This window comes from Nomascus leucogenys, chromosome 4 (assembly GCF_006542625.1).
Source record: "Nomascus leucogenys isolate Asia chromosome 4, Asia_NLE_v1, whole genome shotgun sequence".
NCBI lineage: Eukaryota > Metazoa > Chordata > Mammalia > Primates > Hylobatidae > Nomascus > Nomascus leucogenys.
This window is the reverse complement of record NC_044384.1, coordinates 135,579,607-135,595,942: the sequence shown is the minus strand read 5'-3', so window position 1 is coordinate 135,595,942 and position 16,336 is coordinate 135,579,607. Positions and strand designations below refer to the sequence as shown.

Here is a 16,336-nt window from a genome sequence, read left to right as displayed (position 1 = left end):
TGAAAAGAACACCTGGAGTTGAGATATTAACAGATTCCCTGAAATACAAAATTTGCTAGACAGGAAGCATCTTAGTCTGTTTTGTGTTGCTATAAAAGAATACCTGAGACTGGGTAACTTACAAAGAGGAAAAGTTTATTTGGCTTATGGCTGCACAAGAAGCATGGTTCCAGTATCTGCTTCTGGTGAGGACCTCAAGCTACTTCTACTCAAGGAAGAAGGTGAAGAGGAGCCAGCTGTGCAGAGATACATGGCAAGAGAGGGAGCAAGACATAGCAAGAAAGGAGATGCCAGGCTCTTTTTAACAACTAGCTCTTTTGGGAACTACTAGAGAGAGAGTGCTTACTCACTCCTGAGGTGGCCATTAATCTAATTTATATATTCACGAGATCCACTCCCATAACCTAAACACCTTCCACTAGGCCCCACCTCCAACATTGGGGATCAAATTTCGACATTAGATTTGAAAGGGACAAACATCCAAACTATAGCAGGAGGGAAGGTGTGATTGGAAGGTTTTAGAACTGTATTAAATATAAAAAACACTCCACCCTAAAGCCAATTTTATCAGAATCTCTAAATAGGCAGAAAAGGGAGAAGCTAACACCTGGGTTAGCCCATCCCTAATCCATGAAAAGCAAATTATCAGATTCCCCCAAGGGAGAATTAAGGGGAAAAGTCATAAGGAACAAAAAAGGGAAGTTACATACAGATAAAAGTGACATTTCTTAAAAAAAAAAAATAATAATTGATCATAGACACCTGTGCCAGAACAATATAGTCTTATAAAATGCAACACCTGACAGAATTCCATACGGAAATAAATCAAAATACATTTGGAGATTTTAACTTACAGTTTTCAGAAATTGTTAGATCACATAGAAAGAAAAAGTAAAGTTATAGAATATTTGAAAAAGTTGATTAGTAGCCTCAAAAGGATATACACATCTAGAATTTTGTACGGAAAATGCATTAGACATAATTTTCAAACCATGTAAAACATAAGGAAAAATCGGCCATGCTTTTGTCCACAAAGTCACCCTTAATAAATGTCAAAGAATCAATGCAAACAAGATATCCAAAAGGCCTGATGACTCAAAATCCAGAAACCACATAAAAGAAAATATTTCTAAATTTTAGAAATTTCTGCACAGCAGAAACACAAACATAAGCAAAGTCAAAAGAGAAACAGCAAAGTGTGAAAATATTCACACTTCGGGAGTACAAAATGAAACAAATTATATGAGTGAAGATTAGTAATGGCTATAAACTAGAAACATGACAGATGCATTAATGCTTTGACAAGGCAATTCCACGTTCCTATGACCACATGTATGAAAATAGCATGTCCAGGTTCATTTTTGTAGCATCATTTGTAATAGAAGACTGAAGGCAGCCGAGACTCCACACGTAGGAGACCGGCGGATAAATGATAGTACATATCTCACCATGGAATATTATGCAGTTGAAAAACGTTTTGGAGACTATCTATATACTTATAGGTATGTGTTGTTGAGTGAAGATTTATAGAGAAGAAAAGTTTACAATATAAGTTTTCATGGAAGAATGTGGGGGAAATAAGAATATGTGTGTGTATCTTCTTATTGGCTTGTATTTGAATAGACACTCGAAGAGTAAACAAACAAAAATAATTATGAAGGAACAGAGGAAGACAATGTAAGTTATAGAAATCAGCTTTTTTATGCATAATTTAAAACACATTTTGTACTTTGTAGATGCTGATAATTACTATTATTATTATTTTTTTTTTTTTTTAAGACAGAGTCTCGCTCTGTCACCCAGGCTAGAGTGCAGTCGCAGGATCTCCGCTCACTGCAAGCTGCGCCTCCCAGGTCCACGTCATTCTCCTGCCTCAGCCTCCAGAACACCTGGGAGTAGAGGCCCCCCCCGCCACGCCCGGCTAATCGTTTTGTATTTTTAGTACAGACGGGGTTTCACCGTGTTAGCCAGGATGGTCTCAATTTCCTGACCTTGTGATCTGCCCGCCTCGGCCTCCCACAGTGCTGGGATTACAGGCGTGAGCCACCACGCCCGACTGCTAATAAACATTTGTTAAAAAGAAAACAGAGTCCAGAGGGTTCCAAGAGAGGCACCTCGGATCCAGTGTGAATGGAGTCTGTGATGCACTGCTCTCCACAGCAGTGGGGTCAGCACAGGCAGGCTCTGAGTCCCAATGTCTGGAGTACCTATTTTTAAGCATCAGTGTGGCCATCCTGATATTGTAGGTATAAAAAGATGCTGAGACTTGAATTAGGGTTGAGGACAAAGATAGAGGGAAGATGTACAGAGCTAGATCAGCTCCAGGGCAGGGCCAACTGTTAGGTAACATGGGGTACCTTAAAATGGCGCCGTACCTTAAGATGGGGCCAGTTCTGGGTTCTTCTCCCCTCCTTGACGGGGCACTGTCTGAACCCGACAAAGGAGGGCCAATCAGAAAGAAGCATCTTCCGCCTTCCCTTGGGCCCGCCCCTAGCCCAATCCACGCAGGCCCAAGGGATATAAAACCCAGCACACCAGCAGCCCTCTCTCTTCTCTTCCTTCTCCTTGCTTAGTGCTGCTCGATACCTCCAATAAAGATCTCTTGACCGCGACCAGTGTAGTTTGGTCTCCGCCCGGCCCCTTTCACCAACAGCTATTTATTGAGACGCTGACAAGAGTTTGGAGCCTATGTCGTGTGTTCAAAGATTAGAGGAGAGGGAAATAAGACATTTGGATCATAATTCTGAGAAATTGAACAGAACTTGAGTCAGGCAATTTCTAACAGACCTATGTGCAAATTAGGAGCAGGTGAGGAAGTACCAAAGCCAGCTTTGCCAGCGCATTAATATGGTTTCATTGAGGACTAAGCCAATCCAGCCTGGCTAGCTGGTTTCCTTAAGTTAAGCAGTACCATGAAGAGAAGAGCGCGTACGTAAATCATGCCAGCAGGTCCTGCGGGAAAGGGTACATACATCGTTTTCATTCTAATTTGGTGTATTAGTCCAGCTTTCATTGCTATAAAGGAATAACTGAAACTGCGTAATTTAGGAAGAAAGAGATTTATTTGGCCTACAGTTCTACTGAGTATACCAGAAGCATAGGGCTGGCATCTGCTTCTGGTAAGGGCCCCAGGAAACTTTTACTCATGGCTGACGGTGAAGGGGAAGCAGGTATATCACAAAGCACGAGAGGGAGCAAGAGAGCAATACCATGCTCTTTATTAATTTATTTTTGAGATGGGGTTTTCCTCTGTCACCCAAGCTGGAGTACAGTGGCATAATCATAGCCCACTGCAGCCTCAAACCTCTGGGCTCAAGTATTCCTCCTGCCTCAGCCTCCAGGCTATAAGCATGTGTACCACCTCACCAGCTAATGCTTTTAAGCTTATTTTATTTTATTTCATTTTATTTTTTAGAGGTGCGATCTCACTATGTTGCCAGGGCTGGTAACATTCCTGGGCTCAAGAGACCCTCCTACCTCAGCTTCCCAAAGTGCTGGGAATTCTCTTCTGCATGCCTTATCAAACTGTATGATATGGGTAGGTTTTCAAGTGCTTTCACATCCACTAAGTCATGTGAAGCTCAGACTAACCCTGTTAAATAGCCGGAACTCTTATTTCTGTTACAATTTCTTAGATGAGAAAACTGATACTTAAGTAGGTAAAATGGCATGTGCATGTTCACTTAACTAGAAGTAGGTTGTGCAAGGATCAAATAGAATTCTCATTCCTGTTCACTGACTGGGTCATTAATTTATTAATTTATCACTCATTATTGAGTGCCTAATAAGTCAGGAACTAGGCACCCAAGTATTACACGAAGCAATTTCTCCTCTGGAACAGCTCACCATACCATGAAGGCCTCTTTCTGCTAATGCTGTATCCAAAGGGAATTCTCTTCTCCATGCCTTCTGCTATGCCACTGGCAAGAAGAAACATGCAATAAAGGTATGAAATTCATCTCCAAGGGTTTTCAAGATCTCCACAGGAGGTCAGAAAGCCTATTTATTAAGGCTCTAATTATCTAGTTTTATGGTTTGATAGGATTCCCCACCCACCACACAGATACATTCCGTAGGATATTAGGAGCACATCAAGGAGAGAATAGGGAAATTTTAAAAGGTGGAATTCAAATGCATCCATTTTTTATGCATTTTATTATTTTTATAGATTCGGGGGGTACAAGTGCAGTTTTGTTACATGGATATATTACATGGTGGCAAAGTCTGGGTTTTTAGTGAACCCATTACTCGAACAGTGAACACCATGTCACTAGCCTTTGAATGAGAATGATGAGGAGGTAGTTGGGAAACTCACAAAGTGAGGTACTTGGATTATTTCAGGATATAAATTATTCCTTATATGCCCTACCCCCACTGCACCATGGACAGGAAAATTAAAGCTTTCTCACAGGCATACTGCAATTTGCCTCGTTATCTTATATATTTTTTCTTTTATGTTAAAAACTACTAAAGGCTTTCCCAAATACATTGAATTATTTTCACTTTAAGAATCATTATTTGCTTGCTTGTTTGCTTGCTTCAAGTTGATGTGGGCAGTGAAGAGTACAGAGAAAGGAGAGATCCTGGAAATGATAGAGGTGAAGCCAATTTGAGGACTGAGGTCTACTGACATATTTTAGCTTTAAAAATGAGGGAAAAATAAAACACAGAAAATGTAATCAAGATTAAATGAGCAGGCTGGGCGCGGTGGCTCACGCTTGTAATCCCAGCACTTTGGGAAGCCGAGGCAGCCAGATCACGAGGTCAGGAGATCGAGACCACAGTGAAACCCCGTCTCTACTAAAAATATAAAAAAATTAGCAGGGCGTGGTGGCGGGCGCCTGTAGTCGCAGCTACTCGGGAGGCTGAGGCAGGAGAATGGCATGAACCTGGGAGGCGGAGCTTGCAGTGAGCTGAGATCACGCCACTGCACTCCAGCCTGGGCTACAGAGCAACACTCCATCTCAAAAAAAAAAAAAAGCAACAAAAAAAAAAACAAAAAAAAAACGAGATTAAATGAGCAGATTTTTTTAAACCATAAATGAAGGAAGGAATCAAACAAAAACGATTTCAAGTACACACTGCTCATAACTGGCTTCCAACAGAACAGTGTAAGTTCATTATAGGCTGTAACTTTTATAATGAATTTGTGGCTAAAATAATTAATTCCCAGGGAGACCTACTTGGGGTGGAGCAAGTTCGTGGAATAGTATATTTTTCTAGACCTGTTTGGGAATATCTGTCACAAAGAATAGAAAATTGTATTTAGAGATATCCACAGGAGCTATATGAAAAATATTTCAGGTAGTACTTTTTTTTTTGTCTCTGGCAATTGTCTGGAACCTGCCATCAATACTCCACTAACAGTGATTTCAATGACAGTCATAAGCGATTACTGTTTTCAGAACCATTGGTTAATTATTGGTTTCTTTAAAAGAAGGCAACTGTTTGATAATGTTGAAAATAAAATGTGGTTCTCTAATATTCCTTTTTTTTTTTTTTTTTGAGACAGAGTCTTACTCAGTCGCCCAGGCTGGAGTGCAGTGGCGTGATCTTGGCTCACTGCAAGCTCTCTGCCTCCCGGGTTCTCGCCATTCTCCTGCCTCACCATCCCGAGTAGCTGGGACTACAGGCGCTCGCCACCGTGCCCACCTAATTTTGTGTGTGTGTGTTTTTAGTAGAGACAGTTTCACCGTGGTCTCGATCTCCTGACCTCATGATCCGCCCGCCTCGGCCTCCCAAAGTGCTGGGATTACAGGCGTGAGCCACCGCGCATGGCCTCTAATATTCTTCTAAACAGAAGTTTGTGCTGGCCAGGGAGAAAACTGTAGCAAGGTGTTTTAGAAGTAATTCCCTCGGGGTGGAGCCAAGATGGCCAAATAGGAACAGCTCCGGTCTCCAGCTCCCAGCCCGAGCGACACAGAAGACTGGTGATTTCTGCATTTCTGCTTGAGGTACTGGTTTCATCTCACTAGGGAGTGCCAAACAGTGGGTGCAGGACAGTCGGTGAAGCGCACCGTGCGCGAGCCGAAGCAGGGCGAGGCACTGCCTCACTCGGGAAGCGCAAGGGGTCAGGGAGTTCCCTTTCCTAGTCAAAGAAAGGGGTAACAGACGGCACCTGGATAATCGGGTCAGTCCCACCCTCATACTGCGCTTTCCCAATGGGCCTGGAAAACGGCACACTAGGAGATTGTGTCCCGCATCTGGCTCGGAGGGTCCTATGCCCACGGAGTCTCGCTGATTGCTAGCACAGCAGTCTGAGATCAAGCTGCAGGGCAGCAGCGAGGCTGGGGGAGGGGCGCCCGCCATTGCCCAGGCTTGCTTAGGTAAACAAAGCAGCCAGGAAGCTCCAACTGGGTGGAGCCCACCACAGCTCAAGGAGGCCTGTCTGCCTCTGTAGGCTCCACCTCTGGGGGCAGGGCACAGACAAACAAAAAGTCAGCAGGAAATTCCGGAGACTTAAATGTCCCTGTCGGTCTGACAGCTTTGAAGAGAGTGGTGGTTCTCCCAGCACGCAGCTGGAGATCTGAGAACAGACAGACTGCCTCCTAAAGTGGGTCCCTCACCCCTGAGCAGCCTAACTGGGAGGCACCCCCCCAGTAGGGACAGACTGACACCTCACTCGGCCGGGTACTCCTCTGAGACAAAACTTCCAGAGGAACTATCAGACAGCTGAATTTGTGGTCTCACGAAAATCCGCTGTTCTGCAGCCACCGCTGCTGACACCCAGCCAAACAGGGTCTGGAGTGGACCTCTAGTAAACTCCAACAGACCTGCAGCTGAGGGTCCTGTCTGGTAGAAGGAAAACTAACAAACAGAAAGGACATCCACACCAAAAACCCATCTGTACATCACCATCATCAAAGACCAAAAGTAGATAAAACCGCAAAGATGGGGAAAAAACAGAGCAGAAAAACTGGAAACTCTAAAAAGCAGAGCACCTCTCCTCCTCCAAAGGAACGCAGTTCCTCACCAGCAACGGAACAAAGCTGGATGGAGGATGACTTTGACGAGCTGAAAGAAGAAGGCTTCAGATGATCAAACTAATCTGAGCTACAGGAGGAAATTCAAAACAATAGCAAAGAAGTTAAAAACTTTGAAAAAATTAGAAGAATGGATAACTAGAATAACCAATGGAGAGAAGGGCTTAAAGGAGATGATGGAGCTGAAAGCCAAGTTTCGAGAACTACGTGAAGATTGCAGAAGCCTCAGTAGCAGATGCGATCAACTGGAAGAAAGGGTATCGCTGATGGAAGATGAAATGAATGAAATGAAGCGAGAAGGGAAGTTTAGAGAAAAAAGAATAAAAAGAAATGAACAAAGCCTCCAAGAAATTTGGGACTACGTGAAACGACCAAACCTACGTCTGATTGGTGTACCTGAAAATGGCGGGGAGAATGGAACCAAGTTGGAAAACACTCTGCAAGATATTATCCAGGAGAACTTCCCCAATCTAGCAAGGCAGGCCAACATTCAGATTCAGGAAATACAGAGAACGCCACAAAGATACTCCTCGAGAAGAGCAACTCCAAGACACATAATTGTCAGATTCACCAAAGTTGAAATGAAGGAAAAAATGTTAAGGGCGGCCAGAGAGAAAGGTCGGGTTACCCACAAAGGGAAGCCCATCAGACTAACAGCTGATCTCTCAGCAGAAACTCTACAAGCCAGAAGAGAGTGGGGGCCAATATTCAACGTTCTTAAAGAAAAGAATTTTCAACCCAGAATTTCATATCCAGCCAAACTAAGCTTCATAAGTGAAGGAGAAATAAAATACTTTACAGACAAGCAAACGCTGAGTGATTTTGTCACCACCAGGCCTGCCCTAAAAGAGCTCCTGAAGGAAGCACTAAACATGGAAAGGAACAACCGGTACCAGCCACTGCAAAAACATGCCAAATTGTAACGACCATCGAGGCTAGGAGGAAACTGCATCAACTAATGAGCAAAATAACCAACTAACATCATAATGGCAGGATCAGATTCACACATAACAATATTAACGTTAAATGTAAATGGGCTAAATGCTCCAATTAAAAGACACAGACTGGCAAACTGGATAAGGAGTCAGGACCCATCAGTGTGCTGTATTCAGGAAACCCATCTCACGTGCAGAGACACACATAGACTCAAAATAAAGGGATGGAGGAAGATCTATCAAGCAAATGGAAAACAAAAAAAGGCAGGGGTTGCAGTCCTAGTCTCTGATAAAATAGACTTTAAACCAACAAAGATCAAAAGAGACAAAGAAGGCCATTACATAATGGTAAAGGGATCAATTCAACAAGAAGAGCTAACTATCCTAAATATATATGCACCCAACACAGGAGCACCCAGATTCATAAAGCAAGTCCTGAGTGACCTACAAAGGGACTTAAACTCCCACACAATAATAATGGGAGATTTTAACACCCCACTGTCAACATTAGACAGATCAACGAGACAGAAAGTTAACAAGGATATCCAGGAATTGAACTCAGCTCTGCACAAAGTGGACCTAATAGACATCTACAGAACTCTCCACCCCAAATCAACAGAATATACATTTTTTTCACACCACACCACACCTATTCCAAAATTGACCACATAGTTGGAAGTAAAGCTCTCCTCAGCAAATGTAAAAGAACAGAAATTATAACAAACTGTCTCTCAGACCACAGTGCAATCAAACTAGAACTCAGGATTAAAAAACTCACTCAAAACCGCTCAACTACATGGAAACTGAACAACCTGCTCCTGAATGACTATTGGGTACATAATGAAATGAAGGCAGAAATAAAGATGTTCTTTGAAACCAACGAGAACAAAGACACAACATACCAGAATCTCTGGGACACATTCAAAGCAGTGTGTAGAGGGAAATTTATAGCACTAAATGCCCACAAGAGAAAGCAGGAAAGATCCAAAATTGACACCCTAACATCACAATTAAAAGAACTAGAAAAGCAAGAGCAAACACATTCAAAAGCTAGCAGAAGGCTAGAAATAACTAAAATCAGAGCAGAACTGAAGGAAATAGAGACACAAAAAACTCTTCAAAAAATTAATGAATCCAGGAGCTGGTTTTTTGAGAAGATCAACAAAATTGATAGACCGCTAGCAAGACTAATAAAGAAGAAAAGAGAGAAGAATCAAATAGATGCAATAAAAAATGAAAAAGGGGATATCACCACCGATCTCACAGAAATACAATCTACCATCAGAGAATACTACAAACACCTCTATGCAAATAAACTAGAAAATCTAGAAGAAATGGATAAATTCCTCGACAAATACACCCTCCCAAGACTAAATCAGGAAGAAGTCGAATCTCTGAATAGACCAATAACAGGTTCTGAAATTGTGGCAATAATCAATAGCTTACCAACCAAAAAGAGTCCAGGACCTGATGGATTCACAGCTGAATTCTACCAGAGGTACAAGGAGGAACTGGTACCATTCCTTCTGAAACTATTCCAATCGATAGAAAAAGAGGGAATCCTCCCTAACACATTTTATGAAGCCAGCATCGTCCTGATACCAAAGCCTGGCAGAGACATAACCAAAAAAGAGAATTTTAGACCAATATCCTTGATGAACATTGATGCAAAAATCCTCAATAAAATACTGGCAAACCGAATCCAGCAGCACATCAAAAAGCTTATACACCATGATCAAGTGGGCTTCATCCCTGGGATGCAAGGCTGGTACAACATATGCAAATCAATAAATGTAATCCAGCATATAAACAGAACCAAAGACAAAAACCACATTATTATCTCAATAGATGCAGAAAAGGCCTTTGATAAAATTCAACAACGCTTCATGCTAAAAACTCTCAATAAATTAGGTATTGATGGGACGTATCTCAAAATAATAAGAGCTATATACGACAAACCCACAGCCAATATCATACTGAATGGGCAAAAACTGGAAGCATTCCCTGTGAAAACTGGCACAAGACAGGGATGCCCTCTCTCACCGCTCCTATTCAACATAGTGCTGGAAGTTCTGGCCAGAGCAATCAGGCAGGAGAAGGAAATAAAGGGTATTCAATTAGGAAAAGAGGAAGTCAAACTGTCCCTGTTTGCAGATGACATGATTGTATATCCAGAAAATCCCATTGTCTCAGCCCAAAATCTCCTTAAGCTGATTAGCAACTTCAGCAAAGTCTCAGGATACAAAATCAAAGTACAAAAATCACATGCATTCTTGTACACCAATCACAGACAAATAGAGAGCCAAATCATGAGTGAACTCCCATTCACAATTGCTTCAAAGAGAATAAAATACCTAGGAATCCAACTTACAAGGGATGTGAAGGACCTCTTCAAGGAGAACTACAAACCACTGCTCAATGAAATAAAAGAGGATACAAACAAATGGAAGAACATTCCATGCTCATGGGTTGGAAGAATCAATATCGTGAAAATGGCCATACTGCCCAAAGTAATTTATAGATTCAATGCCATCCCCATCAAGCTACCAATGACTTCACAGAACTGGAAAAAACTACTTTAAAGTTCATATGGAACCAAAAAAGAGCCCGCATCGCCAAGTCAATCCTAAGCCAAAAGAACAAAGCTGGAGGCATCACGCTACCTGACTTCAAACTATACTACAAGGCTACAGTAACCAAAACAGCATGGTACTGGTACCATAACAGAGATATAGATCAATGGAACAGAACAGAGCCCTCAGAAATGATGCCGCATATCTACAACTATCTGATCTTTGACAAACCTGACAAAAACAAGAAATGGGGAAAGGATTCCCTATTTAATAAATGGTGCTGGGAAAATTGGCTAGCCATATGTAGAAAGCTGAAACTGGATCCCTTCCTTACACCTTATACAAAAATTAATTCAAGATGGATTAAAGACTTAAATGTTAGTCCTAAAACCATTAAAATCCTACAAGAAAACCTAGGCAATACCATCCAGGACATAGGCGTGGGTAAGGACTTCATGTCTAAAACACCAAAAGCAATGGCAACAAAAGCCAAAATTGACAAATGGGATCTCATTAAACTAAAGAGCTTCTGCACAGCAAAAGAAACTACCATCAGAGTGAACAGGCAACCTACAGAATGGGAGAAAATTTTTGCAACCTACTTATCTGACAAAGGGCTAATATCCAGAATCTACAATGAACTCAAACAAATTTACAAGAAAAAAACAAACAACCCCATCAAAAGGTGGGCAAAGGACATGAACAGACACTTCTCAAAAGAAGACATTTATGCAGCCAAAAAACACATGAAGAAATGCTCATCATCACTGGCCATCAGAGAAATGCAAATCAAAACCACAGTGAGATACCATCTCACACCAGTTAGAATGGCCATCATTAAAAAAACAGGAAACAACAGGTGCTGGAGAGGATGTGGAGAAATAGGAACACTTTTACACTGTTGGTGGGACTGTAAACTAGTTCAACCATTGTGGAAGTCAGTGTGGCGATTCCTCGGGGATCTAGAACTAGAAATACCATTTGACCCAGCCATCCCATTACTGGGTATATACCCAAAGGACTATAAATCATGCTGCTATAAAGACACATGCACACGTATGTTTATTGCGGCACTATTCACAATAGCAAAGACTTGGAACCAACCCAAATGTCCAACAACGATAGACTGGATTAAGAAAATGTGGCACATATACACCATGGAATACTATGCAGCCATAAAAAATGATGAGATCATGTCCTTTGTAGGGACATGGATGAAACTGGAAAACATCATTCTCAGTAAACTATCGCAAGGACAAAAAACCAAACACCGCATGTTCTCACTCATAGGTGGGAATTGAACAATGAGAACTCATGGACACAGGAAGGGGAACATCACATTCCAGGGACTGTTGTGGGGTGGGGGGAGGGGGAAGGGACAGCATTAGGAGATATACCTAATGCTAAATGACGAGTTAATGGGTGCAGGAAATTAACATGGCACATGGATACATATGTAACAAACCTGCACATTGTGCACATGTACCCTAAAACCTAAAGTATAATAATAAAAAAAAAAGAATAAAAAGATTTGAAACTGAAAAAAAAAAAGAAGTAATTCCCTCATATAATTTTGATTGTTTGTCAAGCTTCTATCTTTTTTCCAGCTCGCTCAGTTTTTCCTGTTCTCAACTCAATGTACTCAAAGACTAAAGAAATAAAGGAACAATGGAAAGAAAACAGAAGCATCTCTCCTTTCACTTTTTTCCCCTTGCAAGTACAATCTTGGTTGAGCAAAATGTCATTACGTTTTCATGTAGTGGGCAAACATGACTGACCCATTACAGTGGGGTGAACTAAGATAACCCATTAACCACAGACAGAAAGTTGAATATAGATGTGCACATAGTGAATACTCGAGTTCTATGAAGTATGTCACCCTGATATATTAGGCAAATACTTAGAGGGAAGCTTCAGGTTAGAGAGAGATTCGAACAAACAATAAAATTAAAGCCTATTTAACAAATTAATCCAGAAGTAACCATATGTATGATAGAATTAGATTTCTTCCATTAATCTGATATAATAAAGTCCTGATCCAAGGAAATTGAAATGAAAGATACTAGAATAAGAGAGAAATTAAAAACCTGTGATAGCAACCCAAATGGTCTGCATCTCACCAAATGAGTTCTACTTGAGTTGTTATAGTTTTCATTCCTGATCTGGGCCAATACAGGTTTGATATATAAAATATTTTGAATAGACTTAACATGTAAATATGTTAAGATAAAATATCTTTGCTTTTTTTTCCCCCCTTTTTTCTTATCCTGTTATTTCCATTATCATCACTCTACTTTTGCCAGTAAATTCTAAAATACAATCTTAGAATAAATGTCATTAGTCCTTAACATGTGGTTAGGGATACATGTTATGAGGATGTTTCTCAAAAATGTTCATTTCAGGCTCAGAAATTGATGTTGGTGCCTTCACACCTAAGTGATGACAACTGCCTTATTTTTGATTCTAATAAAAGTAGATCAATGTCGACAAAATATTAACTGATTAGTCCTTTTGACTTGAGGACTCTGGAATATTGTTTCATAGTCACTCTCATATTTTTTGGCCAGGTGTTACCTACCAGGATATTTATTATAGGTATTTACTACTTTTCGATTTCTCTAATTCCCAAATTAGCACATTTTAAATTTTGATTTTTTTTTTGATGAATAGTGACATTTTAATTTTACTCACGTGGTTGAAGACTTATTTTCTGTTTATGTAATTCCCTCTTCCCTTCACTCCAACCCTTCATTCCCTTCCTTTCCTTTTTTCTCCTTCATATCCTCATTTGTCTATCTCTTCTCTTCTTTCTCTCCTTGCCAGCCTCTGCATCCTCCTATCTTTCTGGTTGTTTCTTTCTACAAATACTTGATGAGTTTCTACCATGTGCCCATCACTATGCTTAGTTCCAGTGACACAGGAACAATTTCTGCCATTGAGGAGATCAAACTAAAATAACACAAGGCAACAATAAAATATTTATAAGGTACTGTGGGGGAAAACTAGAGGAAGAAAGGGGCAGTTATTTGGAGGGTTAAGGGTAGAATGGAAGCATTGGAAACATTCTGATTGTTAATTTTTTAGGAGTCTACCAGAGAAATGATGACATTTTAATCAAACGGAAAAATAAAACAAGCGAACAGAGACATGAAAATGCAAAGGGTTTTGGTGGGGGTGAGTAGCCAGCTCTAGCTCATTGATATGATTTGGCTGTGTCCATACCCAAATCTCACCTTGAATTGTAATAATCCCCACATGTCAAGGGCTGGCCCAGGCGGAGAGAATTGAATCATGGCAGAGGTTTCCCCCATGCTATTCTCACAATAGTGAATACCTCTCATGAGATCAGATGGTTTTATAAATGGGCAGTCCCGTGAACAAGACCTTGCCAGCAGCCATGTAAGAGCACGCCTTTGCTCTTCCGTTGTCTTCTGCTGTGATTGTGAGGCTTCTTCAGCCATGTGAAACTGTGAGTCCATTAAACCTCTTTCTTTTAAAAATTACCCAGTCTTGAATATGTCTTTATTAGCAGCATGAGAATGACTAATACACTCACGCAGGAGCAAAAGCAGCATGGTTTGAGGCAGCGGAAGCATTAGGTATCAGGAAAGATTTTAAAGGGCCTTCCATTCTGTGGTTGGCATCATGTATTTTATCTTGTAGGCAATGCTCCCCTTCAAGGGTTTTCAAAATAGTAAACAGAGTGACCTGTTCTGCTTTAAAAATTGTTTCTAATATAAGTTGATTAAGGACTTTCTAAGGAAATGTATAAACAAATAAGAGAAAATTTTTTTATTTATGATCCCTTCCCAAATAATTTTATAAGCAAATAGCCTGACACTGTCTTCTCAGGAGCATCTCCTGCTCAGGAAGTGCTGAACCCATTATTTGCTTCAAACCTTACCAGTGAGGTTTTGTGTGGCCAGCACTGTTTAAAGAGGAGATGCAAGGTGTATGCAGATTCACTCACAGCTGCTCATGAGCCTCTGTCAATGAGTTTCTGGAAGCTCAAGCTCATTCCCTTCACTGAGTATTTTGAGTGCATCCAAGCTGTACTATAGCAATCTGAAAGGCTAGTGGAGAAAGGACCCCAAATAATATCAGAATAAAGGCATTTATTCAGTGCATTTTTCCTTTCACCCCAAATGCCTAATGGCAGCATATTATTTCTTGAAAAAGATTTCAGTTACTTGTTGTGATTGTGATCCATTATCAGGTAAATGTGGGGGCAGCACAAAGTATTTGCCATTGAGTTTTAATCAGTGCCATGGAAAAATTGTGGAACATCTCATTCAAAATTGCAGTGATCTTCCTTGATAGCTTCAGCAGAAAAAGTGGAAAACTGAAGAACATTTTTAAAAAAAGAAAGCAGTTAAAATGGTTTCCAGTTACTAACAACCTCTCTCTCAAACCCTGCTATTTTATCATTTATTTAATGCAATCCATGACTTAGCTACAGCCTTAAATTTCACTTTCAGTTTTCTTTCTTATGTTAAGACTGTCTGGCCTTCTCCATCTGGCATCCCAGGAGCAAGCATTTATTCATTCCTGATTACCAAACACTTGGGCAGTTGCATATTGAGGCCTACAGCTCTAAGTGGTGATGAATGCTTATTAAAGACTGCCATTTTATGCACATATTTTGTGATTACTCCTGTCTTTAATTAAATTGCAAACATTTCAAACTTTCTGTTGCAGACGTATGAAACTCCTTTTCTTTTTAAAAAGTTATTTTTAATTGTTAAAAATTTATATATGTGTTGCATAAAACATCATGTTTATAAATATGTATACATTATGAAATGGCTAAATCAAGAGTATATGAAGTAATGATACGCTACCTCACATACTCATCATATTTTTATGGTGAAAACACTTAATAAAATCTATTCTCCTAGCAATTCACAAGAATACAGTGTATTGTTATTAACTATGATATACAATAAATCTCTTGAACTTTTTCCTTCTGCTTTCATATCCTTTGACCAACATCAGTGCAACCCACCCTCCCACACCCACTCCTGGTAAACACCATTCTACTCTCTACTTCTGTGAGTTCAACTTTAAAAAAATTCTACATAAAGGTGAGATCACGTCTTCCTTTTCAAGCTCAAAGCTAATGCTTTCAAATGATAATAAAATGGATAACCCCTAGCCAGACTAAATCTGCCTTCTTAATTAACCAAGGATGTTTGGGTTTTTAATAATCAACAAGTTATTGGTTTCAAAATCATATACAAAAAAGTATAGAAAGATGTGCATTATTATTTAATAGAAATACATGTTAAAATAATAATACAATAGTATCAAGGCACTGATCTAAGTCACAAAACTCCTTTCTCCTCTGATTTTAGAGATGTGATGGTTTGTTCCATTTATTCACAACTTAATCAACAGTGACCTTGTATTACCCCTTATTTTCTAGTGCAATTATTTGTGTTGCAGGTTTTCTCAGCATAAGTAAACTAAACTCCCAGAAGGCATGAAGTGCACACCATTCTTTTCTGGTACCTAAAACCCCACCTCCAGAACCATACCTGCTGCCTGGGATATCTGTATTAAAAAACATTCCCTTGGAATTAAATATTTTGATGAGAAACTTGCTTCCACTTCTTCAATATGGTTTACATACAAATCAGGAAAGTAGATTTGCCTAACATTTCTTATACTCTTATTTGTTCATTTTATGTTTTTTCTTTCTCTTTAAGTTCACTTTATCACTTGCTCCTAGGTTTTCTTCTCTCATTATTCCAAATTGTCACTTATCTTTACTCACATGTGTAGATCCCCAGAATTCTTAAATTCAGACTGTTGCCACCTTGTAAACTTTCCAACTTTGTGTGGT

The 16,336-nt window shown here is 40.1% G+C and overlaps 1 long non-coding RNA gene across 1 annotated transcript; it reads right to left on the bottom strand.

The window, feature by feature from the left end:
• Positions 1-2,579: 2,579 nt before the first annotated feature.
• LOC115834822 lies at positions 2,580-15,237 on the bottom strand. Its single transcript, XR_004029816.1, has 3 exons — positions 14,682-15,237; positions 14,396-14,564; positions 2,580-2,686 (listed from the first exon to the last, which is right to left on the bottom strand). It is a non-coding gene; the product is annotated as an uncharacterized LOC115834822 (long non-coding RNA).
• Positions 15,238-16,336: the final 1,099 nt, after the last annotated feature.